The following is a 27,811-nucleotide window of genomic DNA, read 5'->3' as shown; positions in this document are numbered from 1 at the left end:
ACAAGCCATTCTTCCTCCACACCCAGAGCTTCTAGAAACTTTGTGGTGTCCCTGTCTTAAATATGAGAGAACTGCTAAAGATCCTCTAACATTTAGGAAAGCCAGAAACCAAAGAAACTCAGAAGGAACAGAGAAAACACTAAAGGATTATTTCCAAAAAATAAAATAAACCTTTAATTCAGCATCCTTAGAAAAATAAGAGAACATAATATTGCACCCACACAACAAACATGATGTTATAAAAAATTTCATAGAAATTTCAAGAAACGTGTTGTTGAAATTAAATATTATGATGGCAGAAATGAAATTTTCAATAGAAGGGCTGAGACTCAAAGGTAAGCCAATCTCCCAGAAAGTAGAATGAAAAGTCAATGCAATATAAAATATTAGAACATTAAATTAGTCCAGGAGGCCCAGAATCCAAATAATGGAAATTTCAGAGTAAGAGAATTCAGAAAATGGAGGGGAAGAAAAACATCAAAGAAATAATTCAAGAAAATTCCCATTATATGTTAAAAAAATAAATAAATAAGATAGTAGGAAGGGAAAAATGAAGGGGGGGAATCAGAGGGGGAGATGAACCATGAGAGATGATAGACTCTGAGAAACAAACTGAGGGTTCTAGAGGGGAGGGGGGATGGGGGGATGGGTTAGCCTGGTGATGGGTATTAAAGAGGGCACGTACTGAATGGAGCACTGGGTGTTATACGCAAACAATGAACCATGGAAAACTACATCAAAAACTAATGATGTAATGTATGGTGATTAACATAAAATAATAAAATATAAATAAATAAATAAATAAATAAATAAATAAATAAATAAATAAATAAATAAAAGAAAATGCCTGAAGGATTTTCAGAAAATAACTGAAGGATATGAGTTTCCAGACTGGAAGTACCAGTAAGTGTTCAACACAGTAGATTTAAAAAAAAAAAAAAAAAAACTTCAACATATCTGTGAGAAATTTCAGAAAACTAGGAATGAATAAAAGATTTAAAAAGCATGAAGAGGGATTGTAAGAGAATATTGTGAATAATTATATACCAAAAATCAGACAACATAGAAGAAATAGATAAATTCCTAGAAACACATAACCTACCAAAAATGAAGCAGGAAGAAATAGAAATTTTGAATAGACCAATTACAGGCAATGAAATTGAGTCAGTAATCAAAAAACTCCCACCAAACTGAAGTCCAGGACCAGACAGCTTCACAGGTGAATTGTACCAAACATTTAAAGAAGAGTTAATACCTATTCTTCTCAAACTTTTCCAAAAAATAAGAGGAAAAGAAAAGCTTCCAAATTCATTCTACAAGGCCAGAATTACCCTGATACCAAAACCAGATAAAGACACCACAAAAAAAAAAAGAGTTACAGACAAATATCTCTCATGAACACACATGCAAATTTCCTCAACAAAATATTGTCAAATAGTATCCAACAATACATTAAAAAAATCATTCACCACAATCAAGTGGGATTTATTCCTGGGACATTGGGATGGTTCAGTATTCATAAATCAATCAATGTGACACATCACATCAACAAGAGAAAGGATAGAAATTGTATGATCATTTCAATAGATGCAGAAAAAGCACTTGACAAAGTACTACATCCATTCATGATAAAACCCTCAACAAACAAGGTTTAGAGGGATCATATCTCTACATCATAAAGGCCTTATATGAAAAACCCAAGGCTAACATCATACTCAATGGAGAATAACTGAGATTTTTTCTCCTAAGGTCAGGAAGGGGATGTCCACTCTTACCACTTTTATTCAACATAGTACTGAAAGGCCTAGTCATAGCAATCAGACAACAAAAAGAAATAAAAGGCATCCAAATTGGTTAGGAAGAAGTCAAACTTTCACTATTTGCAGATGATATGATCCTATACATAGAAAACCCTAAAGACTCCACCAAAAAACTACTAGAATTGATAAATGAATTCAGTAAGATTGCAAGATATAAAATCAATGTACAGAAATCTGTTGCAGTTCAGGAGCACCTGAGTGACACAGTCAGCTGGGCGTCTGACTCTTGATTTCAGCTCAGGTTGTGATCTCAGGGTCGTGAGACCGAGCCCCGCATCGAGCTCCACGTTCAGTATGGAGTCTGCTTGGGACGCTGTTGCCCTCTCCTTTTGCCCCTCTCCACGGTGCGCTCACTCTCTCTAAAATAAATAAATAAATCTTTAAAGAAAAACCTGTTGCATTTCTATATACTAATAATGAAACAGCAAAAAGAGAAATTAGGAGAAAAAATCCCAGTTACAATTGCACCAAAAATAATAAAATACCAGGATAAACTCAGCCAGAGAGATAAAAGACCTGTACTCTGAAATCTATAAAACACTGATGGAAGAAATTGAAGATGACACAAAGAAATGGAAAGATATTCCATGCTAATGGATTGGAAGAACAAATATTGTTAAAATGTCTATATTACCCAAAGCAATCTATAGATTTAATACAATCTCTATCAAAACATCAACAGGGGCGCCTGGGTGGCTCAGTTGTTAAGCGTCTGCCTTCGGCTCAGGTCATGATCTCCAGGTCCTGGGATCGAGCCCCGCATCAGGCTCCCCGCTCAGCGGGGAGTCTGCTTCTCCCTCTCCCTCTGCCTCTCCCCACTGTTCCTACTCTCTCTCTCTCTGTATCTCTCTGTCTCAAATGAATAAATTAAAAAAAAAAAAAAATCAACAGCATTTTTCAAAGAACTGGAATAAACAATCCTAAAATTTGTATGGAACCACAAAGATCCCAAAAAGCCAAAGCAATCTTGAAAAAGAAAAACAAAACTAGAGGTATCACAATTCTAGACTATAAGTTGTATTACAAAGCTGTGGGAATCAGGGTGCCTGGGTGGCTCAGTTGGTTAAGTGACTGCCTTCGGCTCAGGTCATGATCCTGGAGTCCCAGGATCGAGTCCCACATCAGGCTCCCTGCTCAGCAGGGAGTCTGCTTCTCCCTCTGACCCTCTTCCCTCTCATGCTCTCTATCTCTCATTCTCTCTCTCTTTCAAATAAATAAATAAAATCTTTAAAAAAAAAAGCTGTGGGAATCAAAACAGTATGGTCCTGGGACAAAACAGACACATAGATCAATGGAGCAGAATAGCAAGCCCAGAAATAAACATGCAATTGTATGGTCAATTAATCTTTGACAAAGGAGGCAAGAATATAAAATGGGAAAAAGACTCTTCAACAAATGGTATTGGGAAAAATGGACAGCTACATTCGAAGGAATGAAACCGGACCACTTTCTTACACCATACACAAAAATAAACTCAAATGGATTAAAGACCTAAATGTGAGACCTGAAACCATAAAAATCCTAGAAGAGAGCACAAGCAGTAATTTCTCTGACGTTGGCCATAGCAACATTTTTCTAGATGTGTCTACCAAGGCAAGGGAAACAAAAGCAAAAATAAACCATTGGGACTATATCAAAATTAAAAGCTTCTGTGCACCAAAGCAAACAACCAACAAAACTAAAAGACAATCTACTGAATGGGAGAAGATATTTGCAAATGACATATCCAATTAAGGGTTTGTATCCAAAATATATAAAGAACTGAGACATTGGGACGCCTGGGTGGCTCAGTTGGTTAAGCGTCTGCCTTCAGCTCAGGTCATGATCTCAGGGTCCTGGGATCGAGTCCTACATCAGGCTCCTTGCTGAGCAAGGAGCCTGCTTCTCCCTCTGCCTGCATCTGTCTCTCTCTCTCTGAAAAATAAATAAAAACTTAAAAAAAAAAAAAAAGAACTGATACATTTGAACACACCAGAACAAACAAAAACCCACAAATAATCCAATTAAAAATGTGCCGAAGATATGAACAGACATTTTTCCAAAGAAGACATCCATTTGGGGCCTGGGGGACTCAGCCTGTTGGGCATCTAACTCTTGATTTCGGCTCAGGTCATGATCTCAGGGTCAAGGGATCAAGCCCCATGTCAGGCTCTGTGCTTAGCATGCAGTGTGCTTGAGATTCTCTCTCTCCCTCTCCCATTGCCCCTCCCCACAGTGCTCTCTCTCTCTCTCAAATAAATCTTAAAATCTTTAAAAAATAAAAAAAAAGACATCCAGTTGGCCAACAAAGAGAAAGATGCTCAACATTACTCATCATCAGAGAAATGCAAATCAAAATCACAATGCAATATCACCTCACACCTGTCAGAATGGCTAAAACCAAAAACTCAAGAAACAAGTGTTAGCAAGGATGTGCCAAAAAAGGAACCCTCTTGCACAGATAGTGGGAATGCAAGCCGGTACAACCATTGTAGAAGACAATATGGAGGTTCCTCAAAAAATTAAAACTAGAATATCCTAGATCCAGTAATCACACTACTGGGTATTTACCCAAAGAATACAAAAACACTAATTTAAAGGGATATATGCACCTCTATGTTTATTGCAGCATTATTTACAACAGCCAAATTACGGAAGCAGCCCAATTGTCCATCCATAGATGAACGGATTAAGAAAAAGTGGTACACACACACACACACACACAATGGGATATTAGTCCGCCATAAAAAAGAATAAAATCTTGCCATTTACAACAATATGGATAAAGCTAGAGAGTATAATGCTAAGTGAAATAAGTCAGAGAAAGACAAATACCATATGATTTCACTCATATGTAGAATTTAAGAAACAAAAGAAACAAACAAAGGAAGAAGAAAAAAGACACAAACTAAGAAATAGACTCTTAACTATAGAGAACAAACTGGTCTATGGTCATAACACCCTGAATGCACCTGATCTGGTCTAATCTCAGAAGTTAGGCGGGGTTGGAGCTGGTTAGTACCTGGATGGGGGAACAAACTGATGGTTACCAGAGGGAAAGTGGTGGGGGGGGATGAGTGAAATAGGTGAAGGAGATTAAGAGTACACTTATCTTGATGAGCACAGAGTAATATATGGAACTGTTGAATCACTATACTGTACACCTGAAACTAATATAATACTATGTGTTAACTACACTGAAATAAAAATAAATAAAAAATAAAAAGCATGAAGAGGAAAACAGGGAAGATTAGGTGAGCATTAGATATTTTAACAGTAACATTGGAAGCTACAAAATAATAGAAAAATTCCTTTGAGCTTCTAAGAGGAAAACAGTCCCAAGTAGGTTCTCCCAGCCAAATTATCAATAAAGTATGACAGTCAAATAAAACACTTTCAGGTAAACAAGTTTTCAAAAAATATACCTCCCATGCACTTCCTCAGAAAGCTACTAAATGATGTGCTTCTCCAAAATGAAGGAGTGAACCAAGAAACAGGAAGACATGCACTCCCAGAAATAGAAATCCATCTGAATTAAAAACAGAGGCAATCCCCCAGATGGTGGTAAAGGGACAACTGTGCACAGTGGGCCGAAGGTCCAGACCAAAGCAGTGCCTAGATCTTACGAGAAATGTCTTCAGGAAGGTAAAACAAGGCGCCTGGGTGGCTCAGTCGGTTAAGTGGCTGTCTTCGGCTCAGGAGTATGATCCCAGTGTCCTGGGATCGAGTCCCACGTCGGGCTCCCTGCTCAGCATGGAGTCTGCTTCTCCCTCTGCCCCTCACCCCGCTCGTGCTCACTCGCTCTCACTTTCTCTCTCTAATAAATAAAATCTTAAAAAAAAAAAAAAAAGAGAGAAAACACATGATGTATTTGGATTAAGAGAAACTGTAAAGATTATTTATTTATTTATTTATTTATTTATTTATTTATTGAGAGAGAGAGTGAGAGCACGAGTGTGAGCTGGGGAAGGAGCAGAGGGAGAGGGACAAGCAGACTCTGTGGAGCATGGAGCCAGACAAGGGGCTCTATCCCAGAACCCTGAGATCATGACCTGAACAGAAATCAAGAGTCAGTTGCTCAACCGACTGAGCCACCCAGATGCCCCAAGAGAAATTTTAAACTTATGATGAAGGAATTAGGGAGAAATTAGTGAAGAGGGTGCATAGAGGGTAAAGTGAATAAAAAGAGAACAATGATTAACTCCCAGAAAAACAAAGAGTACTACAAAAAAGGAAATATAATCATGGTATACATCATGGCTCAACTGTGAATAGTATTTGTTTACATGGTTATAATAATATAAACAATGAATGTTGACCTAACCAAAACAACTATGTTGAGAGGATGGGGCAAAATGATAAATAATTGAAGAGGTGGAACAGAAAAGGAAAATCCATGCATATAATTCCTTAACTTGAACAGAACTATTACTGCATTTGTACACATCCTTCCAGCCTTTTTTCATGTGTTCTCCTATTTTCCACATACTTCACATGCAAAATACAAGAATTATCACCATCATAAAGTAATTGTATCTATTTTGATGCTTTAAGAGAGAATGAGATTTTTAAATCCAAGTAAATCCATTCAAGTACCTTAAGCTAAAAATAATATGTCATTGACTAATTTGTCAATAAATAATCTTTTGTCACCTAATTAATTTAAAGTAAATTTATCCACAAGTATCACATATAACAAAGAAAGATGTCAAAATTTTCCTTATCATAAATAAAATCATTAGGATTGGATTTTAAATAAACTTCAAAATCTAATGTTAAATAATACACTTTTCTAAATTAAAACATTTTACTTTCTTTTCTGTAGAATATCCACGCAAAAATAACAAAACAGGTGGCACCTGGGTGGCTCAGTCGTTAGGCGTCTGCCTTCAGCTCAGGTCATGATCCCAGGGTTCTGGGATCGAGCCCCGCATCAGGCTCCCTGCTCAGCGGGAAGCCTGCTTCTCCCTCTCCCACTCCCCCTGCTTGTGTTCCCTCTCTCGCTGTGTCTCTCTCTGTCAAATAGATAAATAAAATCTTTTTTAAAAAATTACAAAACAATTTTTAGGTTCTTAAGGGGATTTGATACATTGTAAGTGACTGTGAAAGGGATTCATAAATCAAAAGTATTCCTGAGACAGTGGTTAATGGGGTAATATCAGGGATTCCAGAGTGCCTAGCACTATCTGCTGGCTGTAGTATAAAAGCTCATTAACAGTGACTAAGTTTTTCTGTCCACCATTAAAGTCAGGTGCAGTCAGACAGAATTAAGCTCTGATTAAACTCTCTGCACTTCAGTTCCTATGTTTATAAAATGAAGATAATAATACCTCCTTCCCAATATTGTTATACCCATAACAAATGGCAGTGACTAGCACACTGTTTAGGCATATGATCAGCATTCGATAAATTGCAGATGTATGTATATGACATTTATACATGTAGATATATATTGCCAGGAGAAGAAACACACCAACTCAAATTCTCACTAAATAATTCTCCATCTAATTAATTGATATCAGTTACTTTCCTGAAAAGGGGAGAAAGTAGAAAGTTAAAAGAGGAAGATATGGGGCGCCTGGGTGGCTCAGTCGTTAAGCGTTTGCCTTCGGCTCAGGTCATGATCCCAGGGTCCTGGGATTGAGCCCCACATCAGGCTCCCTGCTCCACGGGAAGCCTGCTTCTCCCTCTCCTGCTCCCCCTGCTTGTGCTCCCTCTCTTGCTGTATCTCTCTCTGTTAAATAAATAAAATCTTTAAAAAAAGAGAGAGAGAGAGAGAGGAAGATATTCCTCATAGGCAGGAAAAGGCACAAAAAGTAAAGTCAAAATAGGACAAAAACATATTTTTTGCCTAAAGTACATTTAGGATAAAAAGTCTGCAAATAACATAAATGCACCTGTCTCCCTCTGAACCATCATGTGCCTGGGGACCTGGTACCCAGGAAGCACTCGAACATAATTAGACATCAGGAGGAGAGATTGAGTTAGCACCAACTTCCAGAAAGTTGGTGCCATGTAACTAAATATAATCACTAACTGAAGTACAACTAACTAAATACAATCAGAGGGTCACAGGATGGTGCAGAAAAAGGGACCCAAGAGACCACCTAACCAGCTCCAACCTTTTGCAAAAAGCAAAATAAAGTGCCGAGGGGACCTGCCCAAGAACACACACAATTAGAGGCAGAGGCTAAACTTGAATTAGGATTTCCAGTAACATACCCTTTCTTGTTTCGGAGAAAAAAACAAAACAAAACACTTGTGTGTATATGTTAGGGACATGGGAGAAAATGGGACAGCTTCTGGAATGTATAAGGCAAAGGTTTCTAACACTACCAACATGTCCCTTGGCTGGCAATAAGATCCAAGGTTGACAAGGCAGCAAGACTTTCCCCTAAGGACAGAAAACATGTTGCATTATTCCTCCTACAGAAGGCAGTTAGACTAAGACATCCCTGCTGTCAAAATAACTGCTGTTTCCGATATGTTTTCCACCTACCCTTCAGAATGGAAATGAGCCCAGATCCCTTTCTCAGAAGAGTTAAGCACGGAATCATCACTCAAATGGAGCAAGCAGCTTGCAGAATGGCTGCAATGAGTTGGTTCCCTAGTAAATAGATTGAACATTATTGCTCTACTTCATATCCTCAATGGAACTCCATCCCATGAATGAAGTGGTATATTATAACTGGCATAAAATAAGCCACCACTTTAGTTACAACACAGGATTGTGCAAATAAACAAGCATTAATCATGCACATTATGTAGAGCATAATGCTTCGGAGAGCTTCTGCAAGCAGCTCCAAATGAACTCGACCAAATTAAGCCATCTGACAGCTGTTCTGTGACCTGTGGGAAATGAGTTGGTGGTCTCAGTCCAGTTCCTAGTGGACAGGTGTCCAAAGCACAAAAACTACCCTCACAATTGGGCCTAATTAGCAACCTGGTTGTTGCAGCCACAGTAAAACCTGGAGTCCTGGAGTCCATGTCACTGCCATGCTGTTGGAGGCTTGTCTCGACATCAGGTGGCATGCACTAAAGGCTTAGTGCGGAAACGCTCACAATGGTGCCTGCACAAAATGTCGTTGCTTCAGGAGAAACAGAACTGTGTCCAGGACTGGCTCTCTGCCTCTTGCCTGACTCCCCCAAGCCAAAGATGTCAGAGACAGGGATGGAGTTTGGGGCACTGTTTTAATCCATGGAAGGAACATGTTTGTAACACTTCAAAGTGTTATGCACTCCTAAGAGCTGGAGACTCAATATTACACAAAAACGAGATTTCCCTGCATCCCCATCCATTTCTCAAAATCTTTCCCTTCACCTCTTCGCCTTAATTGAAACCTGCCTGTTTCTGAGGATAATGCCTCCCTTTAAACCCTCCCAAGTGCACAGTTGTTGTTCTCCAAAGTTCTACATACCTCAGCACCAGATAATGGGGAAGGATTCCCCTTGTTCCTAAATCTCACTTTCAGGCCGTTTCTTCTCTGCCCTTGCAAACGCCTTCTTCTCTGACACCCAGAGCTTTCAGCTCTACCCCTCTCCATTGACCTTCCGTTCAATCCTCTTGTTCTGAAAACATGTTAACTCCTGGCTTACAGTCTTCCTCGGTTATCCTCTCTTCAGATATCATCAATGGTATTTCAACACCCATGTTGGTGAAGTATAAACACTCTGGCTTCAAATCACCCTAATGATCTTTCTCTCCTCAACACCACCACCTCCCACTCCCATGGCTGCTCTCCAGACCTGGTCATTACCAGAAACTGCACCACCTGCAAAAATCTCAATTCAAATTCTACTTCCTCAGACTACAAGCAGTCATTTCTAGCTCATGTTGTTATAGCACACTTCTTTATGACTCTCTCGCCATGTGCAGACCAATACATTGGCCCAGTTTTCTTATTATTCATTGACTCCCCACCCTTCCCCTTCTCGTATACCATCACTGGTGCCTCAGTCTCCTTCACCCTCTCCAACTGATCTAACATCACGTCCTCTCAACTTTCTCTCCAAATTACATTCATTTATTGCTTATGCACCATTGTATTCCCAGGCTCTGGCTCACAATATAGACTCAATAATATTTCTCAAATGAATGAAGCATTAAAAATAAATGTAGGAGAGTTTCACTTCTGCTTAGGACGTAGAAGCAAAAGAGAATGTCACTTCCACATTGACAATGGAAAAAAATGGATCATCTAAAAAATCATAACTTTGATCCATCCCAACAGAGAGCTAAGGTTATAAGCAAGCAAAGCAACCTGAATTCCAAAGAGGGACAAATGTCAATGAAGAGAAATAGGACACATGTACTTTCCCACCTTTGGCAGAACACAGGAGAGAGAAATGGCTGCCACGTAAGTAGAGAACCCAACTAAAATTTTTATTCATAAAGGCCAAGTGTGGGCTAGTATGACAATGTAGTATAGGTAGCAGGTCCAGATACAAGGGGAATTTGCCTTTATTCATAAGATTTTCACAGGTCTCCACTGGATGCTTATAAGAAAACTTAGAGATAGGATAGAAAAATGGAGTCAGCCCCCCTGAAGGAGGATGTACAGTGGGGTGGGTGTACAGAGATAATCATCAGGAAACTATCTCTCACCCAGTACCGACCAGAGATATAAGGCAGAGCTTGGCTGCCACAAGAGGAAGGGCAGGAATATGAGAAAACACCAAACTATGTCCCAAGCACATAGAGTCTGCTAAGAGTAAGACTAGGCTAGGAGAACACAGAACACTCCAGTGACCCCACACAAGTATAACACTAAGTAATAAGCCAACATAACCTACAATTAGGGAAGGATCAAAAGCTTGTAAAGAGTCCCTGTGATGGTGCAGAAGAACATGATTTTTGTTTTCAACCCATCAAGTTTCCACTCTATAACAGCTTCTAACAACTGGAGGAATTTAAGTTTATGATACACTGAAGGTAGTGATAGCTACAACAAAACCCAAACCCATTTCAACTTCTGTCTAGGGTAACTCAACCCCATACCAAGAGCTTGACAAAATGCAAAAATGCTATTTACTTTGGTCTTCTATGTATGTCTATAAACAATATTTAATAATCAATCAAAAACAGCAAAACCAACATAAAATCAAGAGAAAAAAAAACCAGCCTATTGCAAGAAAAAGAGCAATCAACAGAACCAGACTGAGATGATCCAGATGTTGAAATACTTTCAAATAATTATGATTAATATGTTAAAGGCCCTAGTGAAAAAAATAAGCATGTGCATAGATAGAAATGTTACCAGAGAGATGAGAACTATAAGAAAAGTTAAATGGGGGCAACTGGGTGGCTCAGTCAATTAAGCATCTGACTCTTGATTTCGGCTCAGGTCATGATCTCAGAGTCCTGAGATTGAGTCACATGTCAGACTCCCTGCTCAGCGGGGAGCCTGCTTAAGAGTCTCTCTCTCCCTCTGCCCCTAGCCCCCACCCCATCCCTGCTCAAGCACATGGTCTTTCTCTCTCTCAAAGGAAGGAAGGAAGGAAGGAAGGAAGGAAGGAAGGAAGGAAGGAAGGAAGGAAGGAAGGAAGGAAGGAAGGAAGGAAGGGTTAAAATGGAAAGGATAGAAATTTAAAACATGACATCCAAGACAAAGAATATATTCAATAAACTAATTAGCAGAACAGAAAGATCTGTGGGGGGGCGAGAATTGGTGAGCTTAAATATAGATTAATCAAAATTATTCAAACTGCAGAGAGAGAGAAATAGAGCAACCAAGAACCGTGGAACAATATCAAATGTTCTAACATGCATTTATTGAGAATCCCAAAAGGACAAAAGAGGATAGAGAAGAAAAAATATGTGAAAAGATAATGACTGAAAGGGTAGCATGAAGAAGTTTATTTTTGGTGAAGAAACAGTTTTGTATCCTATTGCCATGTCAGCTACACAAATCCACATGTGTCATAAAATGCCACAGAAATATACACCAAAAAAGTATAAAATTGGCAGAACCCAAATAATATCTGTAGCTTAGTTAAGAATATTATACCAATGTCAATTTCCAGATTTTTATAAATACTATGATTATGTAGGATGTTATTATTGGAGAAAGCTATGTGAAGGATACATGGGAACTCACCACATTTTGCAACTTCTTGTGAGTCTAAAATCATTTCAAAATAAAAAGTTCTTTAAAAGATAATGGCCAAACAGATGCATGAAAATATGCTCCACATCACTTGTCATCAGAGAAATACAAATCAAAACCACAATGAGATACCACCTTACACCAGTTAGAATGGCTAAAATTAACAAGACAAGAAACAACAAATGTTAGCGAGGCTGTGGAGAAAGGGGAACCCTCTTATACTTTTCGTGGGAATGCAAGCTGGTACAGCCACTCTGGAAAACAGTATGGAGGTTCCTCAAGAAGTTAAAAATACAGCTACCCTATGACCCAGTAATTGCACTACTGGGTATTTACCCCAAAGATACAGATGTAATGTAAAGAAGGGGCACATGTACCCCAATGTTCATAGCAGCAATGTCCACAATAGCCAAACTGTGGAAGGAGCCGAGATGTCCTTCAACAGATGAATGGATAAAGAAGATGTGGTTCATATATACAATGGAATATTACTCAGCCATCAGAAAGGATGAATACCTACCATTTACATCAACATGGATGGAACTCGAAGGTATTATGCTAAGTGAAATAAGTCAATCAGAGAAAGACAATTATATGGTTTCACTCATATGTGGAATATAAGAAATAGCACAGAGGATCATAGGGGAAGGGATGGAAAACTGAATGGAAAGAAATCAGAGAAGGAGACAAACCATGAGAGACTCTTGACTCTGGGAAATAAACTAAGGGTTGCAGAAGGGGAGGTGGGTCGGGGGATGGGGTAACTGGGTGATGGGCATTAAGGAGGGCATGTGATGTGATGAGCACTGGGTATTATATACAACTAATAAATCAATGAACACTACATCAAAAACTAATGATGTACTATATGCTGGCTAATTGAATTTAAATTTTAAAAAATGATAATGGCCAAAAATTTTCCAAAAATACTGAAGGAAAACAAATGACTAATATAATAAACCCACAGAACTTCAAGCAGAATGAACAATACTACAATAACACTATAAACACTATAAACACTATAAACAACTGCTAAAAATAAAAAATAAACAGGAACATAATTTTCTTATAACATTTATAGAAGTAAAATGTATTACATCAAGAGCACACAGTAGGGGAGAAGAGAAATAAAGTTAATGTTAAAAGGTTTTATACTATAAATTATACTAAATTATTTGGTGGTAGATTGTTATAAGTTTATTGAACTGTTTATAAATTTATAAGTTTATCGACTATTACATGCATATTGTAAATCATAGGGAAACCACTATTTTAAAAAAAGAGATAACTAGTAAACCAATAGTGGATATAAAATGGAATCATAAGAGAAGACAGGAAAAGAAAAAATGGTAAAAAAGATGGAGAAATTAGAAAACAACTACAAGAAGCCATGTTTAAATACAATTTGTCAATAATTTAATTAAATGTAAAAACCTTTCATGGAGCAAGAAAAGTCTAGTAGAAAGCTTTTGCTATACTGAGATTTTAGTTTCAATATCGTCTTTCCATGAGCAGTAATTTTTGTATAATTTTAATAAGTTTCCACTAATAATAATTCATGATTATCTCAAGTAATTCAAAGCTCACTCTAGTCTTCACTCACGAGCTGTTAAGAATGTAAAAATTTAAAAATTGTTCTAAGTATCATTTGGATGCCAAGGCCTCTTGAGCTATGGGGGACAATTAAGGAAAATCATGATGCAAAATTCATTAATTTGTGTGCCCCTAACGCCCCACACCTAGTACACCTATATATGAGAGCTATTTGATGATTACTTGCATTTTTCTTAAAAATATAAATCTCATTTGTAAGGGGTCAGGTATTCTTGGGAGACTTCTCCAGGAACAAAGGAGCTGGCTGGTGCCATTTCCTGCCCTTGCCCCCAGGGACATGGGCTGGAACCAGCACAGTGCCAACACTGTCCACCTAACTTACTAAGAGCACTCCCACCCTCACATTCTCTTACAGACATGCCCCCTCCAGCCAGGCCTTGGTCTCCTCCCACAGTAGGCCCACACAAATCTTGCTAACACCACACATCCTGCCCCCATGTACCTCTGTGGATCTGGCCCTCCAATTCAGTCTGCCTCTGTCCCCAGCGGCTACAGGTTCCCCTCCCACAATGGACCAATGTGGCCCTACTGACACCACGCTCCCCACATTCTCCCATGGACCTGTGACCTCCAATACACCCTTGGCCAGAGCCCAACTGAAACAGTGCTACAGCCTGGCAGTGAGCAAGGAGCCCTGACAGGGGCTAGCACCTCTCCAAAGTGACTCCAGCACTGGGGAGAGAGGAACATAACCATATACCAGTCCAACTGAGGCACCAGCAATGGGCTGGGGACAGACATCTAGCGTGACTGCAGAGGGCGGTGGGTGGGGGAATGGGTGAAACAGGTAAAGGAGATTAAGAGTACAATTATCTTAGTAAGTATTGAGTAATAAATGGAACTGCTGAATTACTATATTGTACACCTGAAACTAATATAACACTGTAAGTTAATTACACTGGAATTTTTTTTTTAAAGATTTTATTTATTTATTTGACAGAGAGAGACAAAGAGAGAGAAGGAACACAAGCAGGGGGAGCGGGAGAGGGAGAAGCAGGCCTCCCATCGAGCAGGGAGCCTGATGCGGGGCTCGATCCCAGGACCCTGGGATCATGACCGGAGCCGAAGGCAGACGCCCAACGACTGAGCCACCCAGCTGCCCCTGGAATTTTTTTAAAAGATACCAGCAAGGGGCACCTGGGTGGCTCAGTTGCTAAGCGCCTGCCTTCGGCTCAGGTCATGGTCCTGGGGTCCTGGGATTGAGCCCCGCGTCAGGCTCCCTGCTTGGCGGGAAGCCTGCATCTCCCTCCCCACTCCCTCTGCTTGTGTTCCCTCTCTTGCTGTGTCTCTCTCTGTCAAATAAATAAATAAAATCTTTTTAAAAAATTAAAATATAAATAAAATAAAAATAAGAGATATCATTTTTTAAATTTTAAAATTTTTAAAAAAAGAATATGGTACTGACACAAAGACACATGGATCAATAGACTAGAATAGAAAGCCCAGAAATAAACTCACAATTGTATGGTCAATTAATCTTTGACAAAGGAGGCAAGAATATACAATGGGAAAAAGACTTTTCAACAAATGGTATTGGGAAAAATGGACAGCTACATGCGAAGGAATGAAACTGGACACCACTTTCTTACACCATATACAAAAATAAACTCAAAATGGATTAAAGACCTAAATGTGAGACCTGAAACCATAAAAATCCTAGAAGAGAACAGAGGCAGTAATTTCTCTGACATTGGGCATAGCAACATTTTTCTAGGTATGTCTACCAAGGCAAGGGAAACAAAAGCAAAAATAAACCATTGGGACTACATCAAAATTAAAAGCTTCTGTGCACCAAAGCAAACAACCAACAAAACTAAAAGACAACCTACTGAATGGGAGAAGATTTTTGCAAATGACATATCTGATAAAGGCTTAATAGCCCTTACAGAACTCATACAACTCAACACACACACACACACACAATAATAATAATAATCCAATTAAAAATGAGCAGAAGATATGAACAGACATTTCTCCAAAGAAGACATCTAGATGGCCAACAGATAGAGGAAAAGAGGCTCAACATGACTCATCATCAGGGAAATGCAAATCAAAACCACAATGCAGTATCACCTCACACCTGTCAGAATGGCTAAAATAAAAAAACTCAAGAAACAACAAGTGATGGAGAGGATGTGAAGAAAAAGGAACCATTGAGTACTGCTGGTGGAAATGCAAACTGGTATAGTCACTGTGGAAAACAGGATGGAATTTCCCCAAAAACTTAAAAATAGAACCACCATATGATCCAGTAATTCCACTACTTTGGACTCACCCAAAGAATATAAAAACACTAATTCAAAAAGATGTATGCACCCTTATGTTTATTCCAGCATTATTTACAACAGCCAACTTATGAAAGCAGCCCAAGTGTCCATCCATCAATGGATAAAGAAGTGATACTCAGCCATAGAAAAGAACAAAATCTTACCATTTGCAACAACATGGCTATAGTTCTAGAGTATAATGCTAAGTGAAATAAGTCAGTCAGAGAAAGACAAATACCATGCGATTTCACTCATACGTGGAATTTAAGAAACAAAAGAAACAAAGAAAAAGGAGAGGCAAACCAAGAAACGGATGCTTAACTACAGAAAACAAACTGATGGTTACCAGAGGGGAGGTGAGTTGTGGGATGGGTTAAATAGATGAAGGGAATTAATAGTACACTTATCATGATGAGCTCTCAGTAAGGTATAGAATTGTTGAATCACTATGCTGTACACCTGAAACTAATATAACACTGTATGTTAACTATACTAAAATTAAATTTAAGAAATTAAAAATTAAAAAAATAAAAATAAAAGAATAAAGTCTTATAAACATATGCCTGTACCAAAAGGTGCCCACTTTCTTGAAGATATATGTAATATCGCAATTTTATCTTAGTGTAAAAATCACATTACTGTCAGTGTAAATAAAATCATACCCTTTTATAATCTCCTTGAACTGTCTGCAGGGTTACCAAGGCCGATCACATACGGCTATGTCGGCTGTGTCCTGTGTCGCTGTATCTTCAACAAAAGCAGCATGCAGCCCAGGGGGTGCGGATGTGCTTTCAAATCCAGCCCTTACTCTGTAAAGCCTTGTGTCATCACTGATGGGGTAGTGGCACCTTTTTTCTAATGATCCTCCTTATTAGGGACCTTTATATAATTTGTAAGCTCAGAATGTGCACCTTTTTTAATACACGTGGAAATACTGTGAATACTAAAAGTGGCCCTGAGGATCATTAACCACTCTGAAAAAAAAAACAATCTCAGAATAACCATCCCTACTAGGAATTAAATACTCCAAGTTTTTCTCCATTCTTTTAATATATCATACACAGAATATCTCTGACAAATACAGGTAGAAGAGGACAATTTTGTATAAGAAATTACTGACTTGATCTTTAAATTTCCACATAATCTATATTATCCCAATCATCAGCTAACAAACAAAAATTCCCCTACATACATACAAAATCCACTCCTTCAGGGAAGCCTGATAAAAGGTTTTCCCGTCTTCTCTTAAGAATGGCCAAATTTGGGGCGCCTGGGTGGCTCAGTCGTTAAGCGTCTGTCTTCGGCTCAGGTCATGATCCCAGGGTCCTGGGATCGAGCCCCGCATCGGGTTCCCTGCTCAGCGGGAAGCCTGCTTCTCCCTCTCCCACTCCCCCTGCTTGTGTTCCCTCTCTCGCTGTGTCTCTCTCTGTCAAATAAATAAAATCTTTAAAAAAAAAAAAAAAAGAATGGCCAAATTTTCATGGCTCTCTCTGAGCTACGAAAAGCTGATCATCCTGTATATACAGCAAAGAAATGTCTGAAAATTGTAGCAAAACAAGATTGTATAGAGAATTTGCAGTCAATTGTAACTGACAGTACATTTAGCTTAGGGATAGCAGATAAAAGTATTATCAGTGTATGCCACCACTCTCATCTTGCCTTCAGCACCCATAACAATAACTTCTAAAATCTTTTCTTCCTGATGCATCCATAAACAATTAGCATCTCTTTGTTAAACTCTAATTGCTCTTCTTACACAGCTGTGCCACTATACAGCTCAAGCAAGAGAGCCCAAGTGTTAAGACAGTTATTAATAAAATGATGCCATAACAAACTGAAAGGGCCTGGGGGGTTCAAGACGAACAGGTCTCCCCCACATCTTTTCAGAAACCCAAACCATAGACTATATTTTAAATGCTGAGTTTCCCCATCCTTTTCTCTTAAATACAAACCTTTTTCTCTTAAATATAAATCGTGATACTTGGAGCATTACATGGTGCTAACCTATAAAGAGATAAGAAATGTGCCTTGCATATCTTAGACACTGTATTAGATAAACAATATGTATTGTTTTTACTTATTGCTGTATACCTTCCCTTTACCAGTTTGTTGGTTTGGTTTGGTTTGGTTTTCAAATATTTTACTTGCAATCTACCCACATCTTCAGTGACTAGCAAAGCTGAGGAGTAGTATTCAAGTCCACACAAACTGCCCATCAGTACTTCAACATTACGATGGCTAAGGCAAAAGAAAAGTGTTTGGTTTTTGGGTTTGGGGTTTTTTTCTGGGAAATAGTTGCAAAGTGCTGGCAATATTCACTGAAAATCTTAAGTCAACTCTAAACTTTAGAGTTTTTTCATCCTTCAAAGTGATACAATATAGGATGACAACATTCCTATCCCTTTCTACTTGAGAAACTCCAAAAACTGTTTGTCCCAGAAATATCTTGACATATTAGAAGTTTTCAGCTTCAGGAAATGAAATGTTCTATAGTAGAGGATTGAGGTAACTAAAAATTTGACATGAAATCACTTGACTTAGTATAGAAGAGAAATATTCTTCAAGAAGAAAAGCCTGAGATGAAATAGTCCTACATATTTTAACAATCTCTATCTGTATGCCCCACAATTATACAACTTATTTGACAAATCCAGTAATCAACAATATAGTTTCTACACTGAATCAGTTAGGCTACCTCTGTATGCTAGTAACTGAATCCCTGACCAACAGTGGATTAACAATAAACACATTTTGTTTTTCACAAAAAAGCTGTAAGTAGGTGGCTTACTCTTCCCTCAGTTAGTGCCACATCCTCAGGAGGCATTTCCACCCTCAGGCTTGTAGCCTCATGGCCACAAGACGGCTGCCTCAGCTCCAGATTGTGAACTCACATAGCATATTCCAAAGAAGTGAAGGGAAGGAGCCTTTCCTTGGGCATTTCTCCATCTATCTTTTCCAGAAGCACCACTTACCCTAGCCCAGCAGACTCGATCTTACATCTCATAGGCCAGAACTGGATCACATGGCCACTCTGAGCTGCAAGGAAATACAGGAAGGTAAGTATCTGATGTCCCTAGCCTTTTTCATGGGGGAAAGGAGGAAGGGGAATGGTTATTGAGCAGGTGTATAACATCCTTTCCCTGATTTTCCTTCTGGAAAACTCTCAGTCATCCTTTAAGGCACAGCATATCTGTTACTCCCTTGGCAAATCTCCCTTGACCCGGCTGTAGGCAATGTTAGGTGTTCATTTCTTAGTGATCTGACAGTTTTATGTACCTGTATACAGCAATGTGTGCACTTAGTATTGTAAATATCATTAATATTTGTTTCCCCATTACAGAGTGAACTTCTGGAATGGGAAACATTTCTCTTAACCACTATATCTCAAATGTCTGTGGAAGTATGATTGAAAAATAATTAGACCCAATTATTTAAGCTATGATGATGAAATTACTCTCAATAATAACATATATTGTGCTAGATTAGGCAGCATACAAAATCACCAAATAATTATCTAAAAGAAATGAAAAAAACTAAACATAAGGGCAAATTGATTGTGCTAATGATCACTCAGGTAACTAGAATCACTTTTTCAATGGGATTTTGTCTGGAACAACAGACAAAAAAGAGAGAGCATCCATCATCCCAGGCTTTACCCAAGGAGCAGGGCTTTCAGAGCTTCAGAATGTGGACTGCATGACCCTCAAAATGCCTGGGTTCAAATACAGCTTCTGTTTCTGATGTCTTGGAGATGGAATATTAAACACTTTGAGAGCCCTAAAAATGATGACCAGCCCAGGAGCACAAGGAATCCAGGACCTGGAATCTCTTGTCCTCCCAGATAGAATAGAAGCTATTAAAGACTAATAGGTTCAGATGAATGGATAAAGAAGATGCAATAGAATATTACTCAGCCATCAAAAAGAATGAAATCTTGCCATGTGCAATGACATGGATGGCACCAGAGGGTTTTATGCTAAGCTAAATAAGTCAGAGAAAGACAAATACCATATGCTTTCACTCATATGTGGAATTTAAGAAACAAAACAGATGAACATAGGAGAAGGGTAGGAAAAATAAAATAAGATGAAAACAGAGAGGGAGGCAAACCATAAGAGACACTTAACTCTAGGAAACAAACAGGGTTGCTGGAGGGGAGGTGGGTGGGGGGATGGGGTAATTGGGTGATGAACATTAAGGATGGCACTTGATATAATAAGCACTGGGTGTTATATGCAACTGATGAATCACTAAATTCTACCCCTGAAACTAATAATACAGTATATGTTAACTAAATTTAATATAAATAAAAAATTTTTTTAAAAAAGACTTACAGGGTCATGTCAAGAGAACTCAGGACCCAACCTGAAATGACTCACTGGCCAAAGATGGGACAATTTGAACATCAATAAGAATAATAATTGTAGGGGCGCCTGAGTGGCTCAGTCGTTAAGCGTCTGCTTTCGGCTCAGGTCATGATCTCAGGGTCCTGGGATCGAGCCCCGCATCGGGCTCCCTGCTCAGCGGGAAGCCTGCTTCTCCTTCTCCCACTCCCCCGCTTGTGTTCCTGCTCTTGCTATCTCTCTGTCAAATAAATAAAATCTTAAAAAAAAAAAAAAGAAGAATTGTAATGGATTAAAACCTATCAAATGTATTTAGAATCACAAATTCCTAATGATACTTTAAATCAGTCATCTTTAGAAGATACTAGGATATGACTTTATTACTGTGAAAATTGATTGGAAAAGAATCAAACATTTATTCTCCCTTTCTTACACTAACTCCTTTACCACTGAGTACCAAATAGTAGATGAGGGGAAGTTCCTCTTTATAGAAACATTCCAGTTAATTCATTAAAAAGGACTCATAGGATTAGAATGTCCTACTTTGCAATCCCAATGAATTAATGATCTAGGCACTAATCATCCACAGCTGTTAACATTAAAAAAAAGAAAGATAACCAAACATCATGTACATCCTAATGGAAGACCAATTCTATGAAGTAATCTTGTCAAAAAGAAAAAGAATTGAAATGAAATCTGATCAAGCTACTAGGTTTAACTACAAAATTTACAAGAAATATGGAGGAAAAGAACATCCTATTACACTTAGAGACACAATCAGCAAAATATAGACCATGGGAAACTGTGCAGGACAAACATCCCAGATTCTTTAACCAACAAATTACAGGAAGGAAACATGTATATTAAAAATGACTTAAGAGATATATCCAATAATTGCAATGTGCAGATCTTATTTGTATTCTGATTCAACTAAACAAACTTTTTAAAAAATTGTTACATTCATGAGACAATTGAAATACATTTAAATGCTAATTAGATGTTTATAATATTAACTAATTGTTGTTTTAAAATGTTAGATGTTGATAATGATATCAGGGTTCTTTTTTTAAGTTCTTGTCTTTTGCAGACACATACTGAGATACCTGCAGAAGAAGAGGTACCATGTTTGGGATTTGCTTTAGGGTAGATTTAAAAAGGAAGAATGTGGGGGTGGATGGAGTAGATTGGCTGAGATTTGTGGGTTGTTGCATCTGCATAGTGAGTACATGGGGATTAATTATAATATTCTATCTACTTTTGTATATGGAATTTTCTACAATAAAACATTTTTAAGTGTTTTCCTAATTCAAAATATTAGTAAACTAAAAAACAAATTAGCTGTTCTGGTTCACTAAGGTAATAGAAACAAGACAAGACTGGGTAAGACAAGGCATTAAATGGAATTTGGCCAGCAGCCTATAAGGATACGACTCCTTTTCAAAGGTGGGTAAAAATCAACATAAGCTGTTCTATTCATTCGTTACGGCTGCCATAACAAAGTACCAAACTACATGGCTTAAACAACAGAAATTTATTTCATTACAATTCTAGAGGCAAGAAGACCAACATCAAGGCATCGGTCAGTTTGGTTTCCCCTTAGGTCTCTCTCCCTGGCTTGCAGATGACTTACTTCTTGCTTTGTCTTCACATGGTCTTACCTCTGTGCATGGTGTAACCCTGGTGTCTCTCCACGTGTCCAGATTTTTTTCTTCTAAGGACACCAATCAGATTGAATTAGAGCTCACCCTAACAACCTCATTTTAACTTAATCACCTCTTTAAAGGCCTTATCTCCAAATACTGTCACATTCTGAGATACTAGGGGTTAGGACTTCAACATATGAATTTGAAGGGGATACAGTTCAACTCAGAAGAGCTGCCATACTTAGCAATCCTACATCATGAGCTAACATTGTGAGAATTTGTCTGACAAGCCAAGCTTCCTCCACAGACCTGAAGAAAAGCCAGGAATTAGGTCAAGGTTGGTAGGGTGCTTCACTTCAGTTAGCTCCCAACAGATTCTAGGCCTCCAAGAAGTCAAACCAAGTCTAAAAGATATTCTGACTAGAAGAAAATAAGGATTTTCTATGGAGAAGGATTAAAAAGAAAAGTCCCACAAATTAGGGCATACAGTTTCCCATCCAAACCCAATGAACCTGTCAAAACTTGGATAACCAATGTCTTTCTGACTTTGCTTGAGGCACCTTATCCCATGCAGAGAAAGGATGTGTGCAGAGATAACATGTCTTTGCCTGCATACAAGGCTGCAAATAGACAACACGAACCCCTCTGTGTACCATCTGCATTAACAGAGAGAAAGACAGGAAACTTCCTGCCATAAGCAACAACAGAGCTTACCCTCTGGCGCCCCACAACCCCCAAAGAGCCACCACACATGTTCTCTCTACCTGGATTCCCTGCCAACATCTTGTTCAAGGGTTTGGCCAAAACAAGCAGGGCATTCTGTTCACAGGTGGCTTGGTTTATCCTGTTCCAAATATTCTAGGCACCTGAACAAATCACAGCACTCTTTCCTCTCGTTCTCTCTTCCATCAGTTTGCCAAATAGATACAAAATTGTGGTGGCTTAATTGGGTATTGTTTTGCCACCTTAAATTAGGTTACATTTCCAGGGATACACACACACCCCACACCTCCCCGCTTCCTTTTCCATTATGAGAGCTTACTTTACTCCAAGGTCTTATCTAATCAAATATATTGGCTAAGCTGGCACCATCATCAGCTCTAAACCAACCACTGAAGTCTGTCAGGCCCACCTGCGTTGTGCTTCACCTTCTCACAGCAGCTGAAATACAGAAGGATTTTTTTCTAAAACAGTTCTGCACAAGTTTGTACATTTATGTAAGGACTTGTGCAAGCTTGTACCAACCCTGCTTTCAGATACAAAAATTCCTTGATTTCTCCTTATTATCACTTACTGATACAAAGAGATCCTTGGTCCTTAATTCATCAGACTGACATAATAAATTACGTAAGTTACATATTCCCCTTTCATAAGACCCCTGGCATTCCTGCAGCTAACAACCCCCAATCATTCTGTATTCACCAAGTTCCCCCAAACTCCTAGTCCAAAATAATCCCACTAAGTAATATCTTGGGAAGGCCTATGTGTGATGGAAATATGCAAAATGCACTGGAAAAGGGATAGGGCAGGGCATAGCTGACAAAGCCATGGGAAAAGGGAAAAGACCTCAAGATTGCAGTATTGGAGAGAGCTATAGCCCAGTAGTATCAATGGAGGAAGCAGAAAAATGGTTGTGCAGGAGAGAACTAGGGGTGATGAACCTGAGGACCACCCCCAACAGAGGTGTGGCAGCAAGTCTCCTTGTCCCCAGTTTCCCCAACCACACTCTGCTAGAGACTTTCTCTCCAGAGAAAGTCCAGGTTGTGAGCCCACAGTCTTGGAAATCAGGAATCTGGGCTTTGATTTGGGCATCTGCCTGCTTGAGCAAAGGACACTATGAATAACTGTTACAAACCTGCCTCCTGGGTCAACAGAAGCATAGAAAGGACCTGCATTTTGGAGTCAGGCAAGCTTGGTTTCCAATCCAGACTCTTCTACAAGCTCTCTTTCTAGATTTGGGCAAATTACTTAACTTCCCTGAACCTCCATGTTCTTATATGTAAAATGGGAATAAGGCCATCCAAAGGTTATTTAGAGGATTCAATAAGATACTATAGGGTAGAGTGCCTCCCACGTTATATGGCTTGATAAATGTTTTCCCTTCCAGAAAAATTTCTGAGAGCCAAGACAAAAAGGGAATCATAATCATGACATCACTTTCATTCTCTAGTTAGAAGAACATATCAACACCTCGGAAAAGACAAACTTTTCCTTAGTATTAAAGTAATGTGTATTTGAAAGTTGCTAAGAGAGTAGATCTTAAAAGTTCTCATCACAAGAAAGGATTGGGGGAAATATAGCCATTTATCTTTTGCAGGCTTCATTAGGTTCTAAGTAGCAACACCATCAGAGTAATGTAATGCACAGGAGCTAAGATACAGCCAACTGTCCTATTTTCTTGCAGTAAGACCCTGGGTGACTCTCACAATAATCATCCATGGTTCTGAACCATGGCTGCACAGGCCACACCCCAGATCAAATAAGTCAGAATCTCTGGGGGTGGGACCTAGGCATCAGTCTATTTTAAATCTCCCTAAATAACTCTAATGTGCTGGCAGATTTGAGACCCTCTGGTCTACAATACCAGCAGGAAGATGATCATGGAGGTCCCTGGGAGGCAAAGAAGAATGTGCTGCCATCTGACATGGGAACTGCCAATTAAATGGGTTCTAAAACTGAAACCAAGTTCACAACAGAAAAAGTCTCAGAGGGACTTGAACAAAAAGAGATTTACTGAGAACTTAACTGATCTGCAAAAACACCTTTCTAATTTGATAACACTCTGCTTAATGCTAAAAGGCAAGATAAAGTAGCTAATGAAAAAATGGAAACAACCTAAATATCTTTCAATAAAAAATGGATAAATTACAGTGCTTTATAGCAGTTAAAAATGAATGAATTAGACCTGCATATGTTAACATGGATAGATCTTGAAAATATATGTTGAGTTAAAAGAAAACTGCTGAATGATACATACAGGACAATACCTCTTAAGTAAAATTGTAAACACAAAGTAATACATCTTATTTTAGATATAAAACATACATACCAAAAGTATAAAAATATAGACCTGACAGGTTAAAAAAGTAGGATAATGGTTACTTCTGGGGTGGAAAGGGACTGGAAAGATATAACAATTAATTAGAATGTATAAACTTTATTTGGACTCTTGTTTAGGGGGGAGGAAATAGCCTTAAAAGTCATTCTTGGAATAACTGGGGTAATTTTAACATGGACTCAGTACTATAATTTCATCAAGTTACTGTTCATTTTTTTAGAGATAATGTTAGTATGATTTATGTAGAAGTAAACTTTATTCTTAGGAGATACATACTAAAGTCTAATAATATCTACAACTTACTTTCAAATGATATAGCAAAATGCATGTTGTGTACACACACACACACACACGAAACAGATAAAATCACCATGGGGCTTGGTAAAGAGCAAGATCCCTAAGTGACCACCTGAGATACTATCACAGTGGTTGTTTCTAGGAGAATTGCAGATGAAGGTTGATGTTTCCAGGCCTAAAATCCCCAGTAGGAGAGTGAAGGCCAGAAACCACAGGCTTGTTTCTCTAGTCTAGCCTATGCATGGATGATTTCTACTACCTGCAGGACCAATCTGTCCTCTCAGCACACTCTGCTCTCTGCCATCATAGCTCCAATTAACACACAGAGCAATTTTCTGTTTATCTGTCTCTATCCCCCACCAGCCCATGAGCTTCATGAGGACATAAAGTGTCTGTCTTTTTGCTCTTGCCCTTCCAGCACCTAATACAATGCCTGGCACATACTAAGCACTTAATAAATATTTTTTTAGTTAGCAATTATGGCCATCTTCCAGGAAGAGGATGAACCATTTCCTCTCCCCGACCACCCATCCATGCCACAAGACACAACAGACCTCAAAAACATGCCCCTTGGAGTTGATTTCTGATCCACAAACATTTGTTAAAGCACTGTGTACATTGGAGTCACAGTTGAAGCTGTCATAATACCTGTGCCTGTCCAACAGTTACTTTAAAAAGTGTTTATTTGCACCCATAGAAAATGTTTGCGTGGTACAATTTGATGAACTTAAATATTCTTTACTTTCCTTCTCATCCAAAAGCATTTATACTCTCTCTGAAGCCCTAGAAACAGTGCTAGGCAGATAAAAAATCCCTGCTCATTTACACATTCAAATTAACTAGATTCAGGAACTCTTCATTCCCTAAGTCAGTTATAGATTCAATAACCAGAAATCTCCCCCCCCAAAAAAAAATCTCCCCCATGTTATAACATAATGCTTAGTGCTTGCATCCTCATTAAGTTTTCATAGACAAATAGACTTACTATATATATATATATATATGCACAACTTAAATACACATATTTCATTCAAAACATTACCTGGAATACTCACAGATGGGTAGCCAGGGGCATTCTCATTCCCTTATAGTGGCTAAGAGAGTGGCCAGAAAGATCAGTCTGGCTGACCAGAAAGGTGTTGCCAGGGAAGAAATGGTAGCATGAGGTGAAATCTGAGAGAAGAGGTTGATGAACTATAATGAATATACCAATATACCAATAATGAAACCACCCTTAAAAATTAACAGGTAAGGAAATATAAGAGGTATTTGCAACAAGCAAATATGATTCTCAAGAAATACGGAAAGACAAAGGACAAAGAGAAGAAACAAGAGAAAGAAGTAGAGAATGAAGGAGCAATAATAAGAAATTCTGTGAAAGATATGTCAACAGGTACAGGAGGTTGATAAGAGGTCTTCCTACCTAACTCAGACCTTCCTACTTAATGCAATCAATATGCAAATAGAATTTCTATTAATTGAATTATTTTTGAATGCATGAGAGGCGTTTGCCACTTTAAGTAGTCCTTTTGGTAAACTGTAGCTTTTTTAATGAATTACTCGGTAATTTATCTTTTGTGCTGACACAGAATTTCATCAATTCATTTTGTTGGAAATCTGGAACATCTGTAATTTTACTATTATTTCTGAATTTGTAACCAAAATTTCAAAATTCTTTTCTCCAGAAGTCCAAAAATTTCCTGAAATTTTATTTTGGTCATTGAGCATAAGGAAATCGACACTATCTAATCCATTTCTTAAACCACTAAATTGCAAACAAATCCTCTTAAAAGTTAGAAAGATGTAATGATCTCATTTAAAAATATAAATACTGTCTAATTAATATAAAACTGGATACAACCAATGATTTCCAATAAATCTTCATGGAAATACTTTTCCAGAACATTTACTAGCCCTGTCCTCTGAAAATACTTTAAATCTTTCATGTCAAATGTTTTTAATTAATATTGTGTTCTAGTTCCCTTAGGAAATAACTTTTGAAATACGAAATCAATTATATCACCTAGATTAAAGCAAGAACACATTTTTGTTTTATTTTAAAAACAGGCTTTTGAATATAAGCTACAGCTGCAGTAATCTTTTGCTTCCCCCTCACCAAAAAAAATCCTCATAGATATCAGCCTTCAGGAAAGTTCCTCTATAGCAACCTGTGGCCTGCCCACAAACCTTAATTAGTTTGAGAGATCATGACATAGACCCTCTTCAAACTGGATAGGAGTGGTAGCTCTCTGTGGAGAAATAGAGCTAGCTTTTGTACCAAGTAATTTAAGGAGCAGCAACAGGCTAATATGTAGACAAGAGAGGGTAGAGCATGTGGTGTGGTTCTCAGCAGAGCGGCAGGCCTCTAATGAGGCCTAGTAGTGGATAGCAGCTGGTAAACTTGGGGCTCAAAATAGGAGGATTTGAGGGCCTTTATTTGCTAACAAAAGACTGCAAATTGCTCAAAGGCCTGAGTAGGCAATGAGAACATGTTCATATGGTGAGCCAGTATATAAAATTTTCAAAACAAATATTACAATATATGAATTTACATTGCAATAAGAATCAGAAGGGTTCTATGATTGTAGACATTTTGGTAAGAATAGGTACAAAAGTTCACTATTAAATTTTGTGTAAGAAAATCACCACCTGCTCTCTGTCTGTTCTGGAATACCCAGACTGAA

The sequence above is a fragment of the Mirounga angustirostris genome, unplaced genomic scaffold (assembly GCF_029215605.1).
Source record: "Mirounga angustirostris isolate CCGP_5_RB_7025 unplaced genomic scaffold, mMirAng1.0.hap1 SCAF_8, whole genome shotgun sequence".
NCBI lineage: Eukaryota > Metazoa > Chordata > Mammalia > Carnivora > Phocidae > Mirounga > Mirounga angustirostris.
This window is presented reverse-complemented; position numbering follows the sequence as displayed.